The 9,972-nt window shown below is 39.4% G+C and overlaps 1 protein-coding gene across 25 annotated transcripts in view; it reads left to right on the top strand.

Annotated features, from left to right (window-relative positions):
• Positions 1–2,214: 2,214 nt before the first annotated feature.
• The window catches only part of ptprfb (protein tyrosine phosphatase receptor type Fb), a 176,770-nt gene continuing 169,012 nt past the window's right edge, over positions 2,215–9,972 (top strand). For 20 of the 25 annotated variants that reach the window (XM_032532660.1, XM_032532659.1, XM_032532662.1 and 17 more), the window contains exon 1: positions 2,215–2,691. The gene's annotated coding sequence lies outside the window, so the exon portion shown is untranslated. The remainder of the gene's footprint in view (positions 2,692–9,972) is intronic. The other 5 variants (XM_032532665.1, XM_032532668.1, XM_032532664.1 and 2 more) reach the window with 1 other exon arrangement.

The following is a 9,972-nucleotide window of genomic DNA, read 5'->3' as shown; positions in this document are numbered from 1 at the left end:
GTTCTGGCTACTGCGTGTTGTGTATACACTTCAGTTTTATAGGAATTTTGATTTTTGCTCAGAGGGTGGTAGTGTATATTGCACCAGGGTAAATTAAATCTGGTACAATTCAACAAATGGCACCATTTATTTTGGACACATTATCAAAATATCTCCAGTCACTATGAAACCCAATATGCATTTCTTTTAAAATATAAAGTTACTTTTTTAAATGTGCTCATAGTCTAGCCTATATTCTATTTTTTCATGATTCTTTGCAATATGAATAATGGGTAGAAACGTAACTGCTCCAGTTTAAATCAGCCTTCAAACCATCAAGCGCCAACTGAGGGGCTTCATGATAGAAATTAATCTCTTTACAAGTAACTTTTCCCAACTAATTTCCCCATTGAGTTCAATGAAGAAATTAATAAGAAAGAACAGCTGATAAAGGGATCCATGTATGAAGCTTCATTTCAGGAATGGTGGGTAGGGGCTGATTTAGTACCTCAGACCTTTTTTGATTCACAGTTATTTAGCCAACCATTTATTCAGTAGCTATAATTAAGAGCAGGAAGTATTTTAGAGTGGGATTTTTGTTTCAATACTCTGATGCAAATAGGTTGTTTAATTGACTGGAAAATGGGTTTAAGATCTTAAATGTCATTACTTAATCAATATAATGTTAATGTTCAAAAAACTGCAGATTTTATTTGATATGCTCAGTCCAAATAAGAGTTTTTTGAAACCTGATGGATGGAAATAAGTTTATTACCGCATGTATGATTCAAGACCAAAAGCCAAGAGGATGTGGACCACAGCATCATAAATGTGTTGCTCAGCAAGCGTTAGGTGCTAAAATAAAAAAAATAATCTGGCAAGGGCAAAGCATGGTTGCTAGCATGGTAGCACCATAGCTGCAAAAAAGAAACAGAAGAAGACATTTTCTTTGACCTTTATAGGCAAGTGATGTTTACAGGTGTGCTCCACTGTACACATGAGATGTCTAAAGCTGAAAAACAGGCCTGGTGTAATATGTAACAGTATTATTGAGCACATGTACTAATTTCTCCGTCTGGCACCTACATGTTATTGGCCGTAGATCAGCGGGAGTTATGCCAAGCTAACGATTGATCACAGTAAGGTTAGGAGGAGGAGTAAAGGGGATGTCAGAATCCTAAAGATATTCAGGTCCTCATTACTGGGGGTCACAGCATCCATGCGATGCACATTCAATCGCATTGCTTGAATGCTCATGCACTAACAGCCAAGTTGCACCATAAGCAGAGTCCTCTCTCCATGCCCATTACATTGCTTCACTTATGAATTCTGTAGTTCCACAAATATGTCCTTAATTGACAGTTGGTTTTTATCAAAATTGGAAATGTCCAATCTAGATTTTGAGTAGCCTATTTTTGATACCATCTTCAAATATGGAAATTACAGTTTAACTAAGGGGCTGTAAAGCTCATGGTCTTAATATCTTTTTTAATATTCCAATGTGAACAAGTTGCAAATCATTAAAGTATTCCTATTCCTGTCAAAGAGAGCTGCATAACATGTCTGTGTGTCACTGAACCGTGAGGAATATTCCCTCATCCTCTCCCAATACTGTGTTAAAAAAACTATTTCAAGTACTGGTGAAAGAGCCAGAAAGTTGGCCTGCACATATAAATTATGAATTGGATTGTCCTGAACAAGGTGAGAGCAAGGATGAGGATGGGTAGTGAGGCTGTATAGATGCGTTTTATTTGCTCTAGAAAATGGGGAAAATAAGGCAGTATTTATAAATTTCTATTCTCAGTGATGATTCATGACTTTGTTTATTGCACAGGCTCCCACAGTGGGGCCTGGGGACCCCCTCCAGGTGGTCCCCGGGAAAATGAGGAATAGCTTAATTCTACTGTCATAATGAGTGCATGTATTAAAAAGTTTGTATATACCCTCGGTTGTCTCTCCAACCTCCCGTCATATCGCATAAATCATAATTTACTTCCAAAATCACCTTAAGCAAAGTTCCCTCGTTGCAAATATGGGTTCATTGTCTCTTTTTTAACGTGTGCTTAGTATAAACAGTGAAATAAAAATCATAAGTATGAGGATCCACTTGTGTCTAGTGCATGTTTTCAGAGGCTGCTGGTCTTGAGGGGCAGGGATGAATGGACACAGCAGCGAGTGTAGCCGAGTGAATCCGAAAATCCTGCTGACCGACCTGTATGTGTTTTCTCCACAGAGGCAGAAAGAAGCGTGACTGTGAAGGGAGAGACGTAACAACTCCCTACCTTCCACAGCTCCTTCTGGGGGGTGGGCTGTATACAGACTTGTGCTTATAACTTGCAAAAGAAGAATTTTACTTGCAAAAGAAGAAATAACATTTGTTCTCGCCTTTCTGCGCGCAGGCAGCGACACTCAACACTTAAGCGAAGCTGACGTTAACCCGTTAGCAGCGAGACACGGGAGCTGCCACGAATAGATCCAGTATCCACGACCCCGGTCGGCCGACCGGGATAGGACCTCGTGTTCCTCTGGCAGTGGACTCGTATCTTTCCCCCTCTTTCCTTTTACTCTCTGGGTTGGTTCTAACTCTTGTGTTTTGCGGCTGTTAATTACATAAAGTGGATTTTTGTGCTGGCTACAAACTGAAGACAGGAGTAAACGCAGTGGTTCAGAGAAGGAGAGAAATGCCAACGGCGGTGACAAAGAGGAGATTCAGTAAGTGCACCGTTATCTTTTTTCAATGTCCCCCATTGAACTTGAGACGCAGCTTTTAGCTTTGTCGTTCGCGAACTTGCATTCATTTATCTGTTTGTTTGGCGTGTTTTTATAAACTGGAATTACTTAGAAAATGCTTTTTAAAGGTATAACGTTGACGGTTAATAATTGTAAGCCGGCTCTGTCTGGCCAAATCGGTGTTCGGCTAACGCCAGATAGCCACGCATACAGTTTGTTGCTGTTTTTAAACCCTGAATGTATAGCTAGCATTAACTTTTTTTTAAATGCCTAATGACACGAGCAAAAAACACTCGTCTATTTGAATGAGTCTCACAGAAATATTTGGTCTTCATGTTTACAAAATATCCACTTAACGTCTCATTAATGTGGATGGGGAAAGGAACAGCATACTTTTGTGTCTCAATCACTTATTTTACAAAGTGATTTTCGGTACACAAACCTGCGCAGACTTGGCAATAAACTGAGGGCAGGCACTTTTCAGTGAGCAAATTGACGTAACGTTTGCAGTAGTCTTTGCAGGGATGAAATCTTTAATCAAGCGGAAAAGCTGTCGAGAATCACTAATTAAATAATGGGAGCAGGTGGTCTGTGGGGCGTGAGCCTGTCGTCACTCAATTGTTTGTCTTATTGCAATGTAAGGATTTGCTCCCATTTTTGACCTTATGCTAGAAATGCTTTGCCATAAGGTTCCAGCCATAGCGCTCTCCAACCTGCCTTTTCCCTTCATGTGTGCGCGTGCATGAGTGCGTGACCATGTCAGCAGCGCCTGAGCGCCTCCGGCAGATGAAATTCTCTTTCTTTATTTATCATTACCAGACAGGTATTCGAGTTTTTTTCAAAATCTCTTGTGATGTACAGTAGGCTATGTCATTCATCTGCCCTTAAAAGTCACTATTGCTGCAGCACTCGCCGTGAAGACAGGTTTGATGTCATGCATTGTCTCCTCGCAGCTGAGGGAAAAAACACACATTCCAGCAATCATGCATTAGAGAATTCAATTGTAAAACCATTTTTGTGACAGCTTTTATTGGTGCGCCACTTCATCTGAGCCTAAGCCCTCCTCAGGTCTGGAACAGATCTAAAATAGGGGGAGTGTTGTTGTTTTTTTACAAAGGATGGATGCACAGAAAGATTCTCAACATTGCATCAAGCCCACAGCCCTGTTTGGTTTATTTAAAGAAAGGATTTGGAAGCAAGAGTGACATGCTGAACTAGCCTCATGGCCGTCCTTTATCAATACATGAATCCGATTATAGTTGTCACAGACACAATGAAGATACCTAACCATGAGCCAAACTGTAACAGGATGAAACAGGGTGGGTTAGTTTCTTGGAATTGCATCAGAGGCTTTCTACAACTGAATCCTAGGCCCTGCTGCGCATGTTTGGGTTTCTAACCTTAAGCTCCTGCCTACTGAAAAGAAAGTGACACAGTGTATTTCTACTCTGGATTCAGGGTCATTTGATAGGTAACTGTCCTATGGGCTGTAGCCGACACAGCAAAGGCCCCAGTAGGACAGCTTACTGATAAATATGGCTTTTGCTTGTGGGCTGCTCTATGGAAACAGGAGAACACTTAACCATAAGACTAATGCCGATTAGGGAGTTTAGTCTCATTATAATTTCTTTCATAACGTAAGTGACTCTCAGAAACGGTTTGGATCTAGGATTTAGAGTTAGGATAGGTGATATATATATTATATATAGATGCTTTATCATTTAAACCTGTGTTGACATTGCTGTTAGGTGCCATGCTGTTGAAGTATTAAGGATTTCATTTTTCATGTTGGCTAGCTTTTGTTGGTTTCTTTACTGAGTGTCCTGATTTATTTTCCTGTTTATTCTCTCTTTTTGTGGGCTGTAAAAGCCATAATACAATCAATGAACTTTTGGGCATTTTCTGTGCAATATGTTAATAAGTTCTACCATGGTTTGTGCACTAGTGTTTATTTGCTGAATACTGACACATTCCCACAAGTTATTAGGCCTACTTTATACTCCAACCACTTGAGAAGACACATGACTTATTTGACCCTAACCTTTCTGACTCCTTTGGGGCCCACAATGGATCACCACAGTGCTTTTATCTTTTGTTTCCGGCCAGAAGAGTCAACAGTTCATTTGGTGTCTGACTATTTTTGAAAGAGTGGCTGTGAAAAAGAAGCCAGGTACGTAGCTGGTGACATCATCTGCTTGGCATACATATTGGCAAAAGCTAGGCTACATAGAAATATTTAGGAAACATCAGCTAGCTGACATTGCAGCCACCAAAACTTTATGAAAAGATCTGTGGTCTAATGTGGGAGTGACACCAGTAACCAGTGTTGCATTTGGAATTCTGGTGACAGGGCTACCCAGTTTTATAAACTTTTAATGACAAATTCTTCCTTCAAATGGATTTACTCGCATTTGTAATGCTGTGTCTGTTGGTAGGTCTGGGCAATATAGAGAAAATCAAATATCACAATATTCTTGACCAAATACCTTGATGTCGATATTGCAACAACATTGAATGGTTGACTATTACTGCATTCACAAAATGTTATTTACACAATGAGATTTTTGATAAATATTCTTCTGAAATGATTTAATGATTTGAAGTTAAATAATAGAACAGCTAGAACAGTCTGGTAAGTTCAGAAAATTACATTACTTTACTGTAATGCAGCCTGTAAAACCAAGTAAAGACAACACTTACCATATTACGATATTACGATATATCCAAAATATATCTAGTCTCATATCGCGATATTGATACAACATCAATATATTGCCCAGCCCTAATCTGTTGGGTTTGTTGTCCTGCGTAAATTCCTGGCCTGTGTGAGCATTTGAATGTAGTGGTGTTGGGTATTTCCTAGCAGGCCTGGTCTGGGGCTAGTAGCCAGAGCATCTGCCTCAGCTGCCTCATAGGCCGGTGCTCCATGGCATGGGCACGGCTGAAAGACGCTATTAAAGAAAACCAGCTCCTCTGCGGCCACACACTGAAAAAACACTCGGCACACCCCTCTCTCAACTGATGTTTTCTCGGGCTTTCCATATGGGTAAAATCTTGATAATTTCAGGGCCTTGGAGTTATAATGAGAGGTTTTGCCCAGAGTGTGTTGGTCTGTGGTGGGCGGGATCAGCATTTCTCTGGTTTATAGGGGATTATAACTGTTCTGAGATGCCTCACTGACCTACTGTCAGGGCGTTGGCACAGAGAAACCAAGGACTCTTTTTAACTAGGCAAACTGGTTCAAACTGGTTGTACTGAGGCTTTTTGGCATGGGGGTTATAGGAGCCAGACTATAACTTAAAGTTTAACACTGCAAGTCAGGCTAGTTACGATAGGTTTTAAGATTCTGCTACAGATACAAATTGTGCTGCTTTTCTGCTTAGACATCAGAAGGTTTTACACTTGCGTCTATATGAACACCGCGAGCAACCTCTATTGTCCTGCATCCCATCCCCACATCAAGACAGGCTGCTCTTAGTAGCACGCTTGGTGGGGTTTTAACAATGCTTGTTCCTTAACGTCAGCAGCATAAAGGCAAATAATGATTTACTACTCTGTCTGCAAGGGTAACGTAGGAGTAATTTGACTGCTGATTGAAACCAGGTCTCCCATTTCAGAGTCCACTGGTGGCATTATAAACCATTTACACTGATGTTTTACAGGGCACCCCTGCAGTGGGGAACATGGAAACAGACACACAGCCTAAAAATGGCCTGCACTACAAATGGCCTATTTTTATCCAATCCTTGTGTGATTTGTTGTCTTTACTTCAAAGTGTGTTGGGGCAGCTGAGTGAAGTATTGAATATGGATGACATTGAAAGGTCACATTTGAATCTGTCCTGTTTTTAATTTAAGGACCAGCTTGATATAGGGGGTCCATATGCTTTGGATTATGCAGCCTTGTCAGTAAGTGGTAGAGCTATTTTTCCTCCACCCATTGTGTGTGAATCATAACGGCAGTCCAAGTTCTGTGAAAATTGGCTCAGGCAATTTGCTATATCAAGACCTTATGAGTTCTTTGCACTTGTCCTGTATCAACAAATGTTAGAAGGTAGCCATTAGGACCAAGAAGACTTAATTATATTTTTACCACCTAATCCTTAAATACACACAACTCATTACAGAGTCAAAGTGCTGCTGAAGAGCAAGAGGAGAGAAAGTACAAAGACTAATGATTGACGGATGTTGAAATTGAATTTTGGAACTTTTAGGATGTCAGTATTCTGTTAATGCTTCTGTTTATAAGTAAAGCTCAACATTAGCTGCAGCTACATCACAGTAAAAGCGCTCCAACAAACATAATTGACTATGGCTTTATTGTGAAGTAACCATCGTCTGTGTTCAGTTACAGTCATTAATGTTGCCTTTACTGTCTTTTCCGTTCTCAACAAGGTCAAAGGTGGTCTCAATCTGTATATTTTGCTTTTTGTTTTTGTTAACCAATCACCATAATATAAGTGATCAAGTGAAGATAGACACCATCAAACTAGCCACATTCAGCATTAGAGTTGCATGATCATTTCATGTTTGCTAGCTCGAGCTGTATTTATAATGGAAATTTACAAGTTGAGATATCAAAGATAAGAAGTAGGTTAAGGTTTTCTCAGTGCATTACTTGCTGACAGCTTAAAAATATCACTGCTCTTTTTGCTGTTGAGAGATTTTCTGATAGGAGAAATGGAACTTTCAGACAACTGTGGAATATCATAATCCCAATGTGCAGTTAGCCGCCAATTGGTATGCATACCAAAGACTGTAGTGAGATGTAGAAACTGTTGCTATTCATCTGCTGTCCCTTAGATATCGGATAGTCCCAGATGGCTTTGCATTCTCACCACAGAGGGACACATAAATGTGGATTGTGTACAGGTGTTGTAATTGTTTTATTATGTATCGTTGTTTCCCATATAAGGATACCTGCATGTCTAGTTGCTTCGTTACCTTCTCTCCACTGACATTTAAGCGTAATTATGTGAAGCAATTCATAAGAGTTGGGAATTGAGGACCGATTCCTACTTGGAATCGTCTCAAAAATTACGATTCCAGTAGAAGCGATTCTTTATTGGAATCGTTTCGAGGGTTTTGGTTTCAAATCCGATCGTCACTTCCCAATTTAATAATTAAGCAGCCAGGCGCTTGTTGTGTTGCAGCCATTGAATGCAATGAGCGGCGCTCTAGTGTGGCTTTATTTTATATTGAAAAAGCCCTGTAAATGCAGCCCACCATTGAATTAAAAATAAAACGTTCCTCTTAATTGTTAAATCTGCATGTGACCCATTTCAACTCCACCCCACAAAGAATCGGAATCAATAAGAACCGGAATCGAAATGAAGAATCGGAATTGGAATCAGAATCATTAAAATCCAAACGATGCCCAACCCTACATTTCATTGCGGGTAGAATGTTCACTGCAGCTGTAAATGGTTGAGATGTTGATACGATACAAAAAGATCAATTTATTTATTTAGCAGAATATTAATCAAACTTGTCTTAAAGCGTAACTCTTGCCAAAATGCTACCTAGGGTCAAAAGGAGCCTCATTCAAGAATGTAATTTTCTCCTATGGAGTCCGTCATTCACATTCGGAGATTGATCCTTTTTGACTGACAAAGAAGGCGGAAACAACAACAGCTACAGTGAGTTGGTAAAACCTTTCTTTTTAGTAAACTCTGTGTACACAAACAATATTCTCAATGCTCGAGTTCATGTATAGAGCTCCTGGTGATACTTCGTGCATAGTTTCATGTTGTGTTGAGCCTTTTTAGTGTTTTAAAAATAGTGATTTTGATGCGATCATAGTAGTGCTCCTAGCTCTCCCATTCAAAATGACATTTGACCGAAAACGAAAATACGGTAAATCTTAAATTAGGCACTTCCATCCTAATTATGCTTTTAAACGAAAGTTTGACTTGGGTATATTTACAAAAAAAAACTATGTTGCATTTACTCTTTAACATCATAGACAATGATAATCCAACCCCGTGTTTTTGTCCAAACATAGTATTTACAGGGTTGTGTTTACTAAATAAGATTATTGCTTACTCATGACATGCCTGCTGGCAGCATGGGATGGAAAAAACATGTTTCCATCACCTTTACCTTGCTGTATTTGTGATAGAAAAAGAAACATTCTAGACCTCAAATAATTAGCCCTTTAATTACTTGGTTAATTTATTAAGCAAGAATATGAAATATTTGCTGGTTTCAAATTCTTAAATGTGAGGATTTGTTGCTTCACTTTGTTGCCTTTGGCATGTTACATGTATTATTTTCTTCAGTTATATGCAGTATCATTTTGAATATTTTGGGGTTTTGGACTGTTCAGACAAATCAAGCAATTTGAAGACTTCACCTTGGGCTCTCAGTACCCAAGGACCAGTATCTGCCTAGTATAGTAATTTATCGATCTGGCTATACATTAAGTTACATGAGGACATTAATAAAATGGTAACAATGCTCTGTATAGAGTAGACTGATGATAACATGAGTTTTAGGGATATACCAATACAATGTACCACTTAGTATCTCTCAATGCAGTGTGATTGAGCTGATACTTGGAATGAATAAAACAATTAACCAATGACCATGCATTTTACTCAATATCTGTCAAACAATACTGTGTTGTGGTTGTTCAGCTCAAGTGATGTCTCCGGTTTTGAAATTACATGTGGTTGTTTTTGTTGCATTGTACAGTGCTGCTCTTGCTTTGTGTCATCCTGCTGAGAAACCAGTGGAAATGAGACAACACTATGTAGTTTAATTTTGCGCTCTCAAATATTATAGTTGTATACTTTCATAAAGTTGAGGGTGAATTGAAATATGAGACTCATTTTCAGGCAGTCATTATTGCTGCAGTGTTGAAATACACAAAATGGTGATGCCACTGTAATGCATCAAATCCAACTGTGGATTTTATGAATCATTAGAGCCCAAATAGCTTCATGTCCTACAGTCGCCACTTGTGGGTTATTACAGCTTTTGTCCTAACATAGACTTTGTATGGATGCTCATCCTGGGTGATAACACAGTAGACAGTTTCACCACATCTTTTGTATTGGTAAATGTACTAGGGAAATGACAGGAACATGTGACACGCATGTAACACCTCAGTTCCCTGGCTTCGCCCAGTCAGCAGAAGTGCACAGATGACGCACTCTTTTACTTCAGACAAATGCTCGATGCAGACAAATGGAGCAACGGTTCACTGGCTGGTGTCATTCATTTCCTTGTCATTGTCAACCTACTCTTTTCAAACTCGTAT

The sequence above is a fragment of the Etheostoma spectabile genome, chromosome 12 (assembly GCF_008692095.1).
Source record: "Etheostoma spectabile isolate EspeVRDwgs_2016 chromosome 12, UIUC_Espe_1.0, whole genome shotgun sequence".
Lineage (NCBI taxonomy): Eukaryota > Metazoa > Chordata > Actinopteri > Perciformes > Percidae > Etheostoma > Etheostoma spectabile.
Note: the sequence above shows the minus strand (reverse complement) of the source record. Positions and strands in the feature narration are given on the sequence as shown.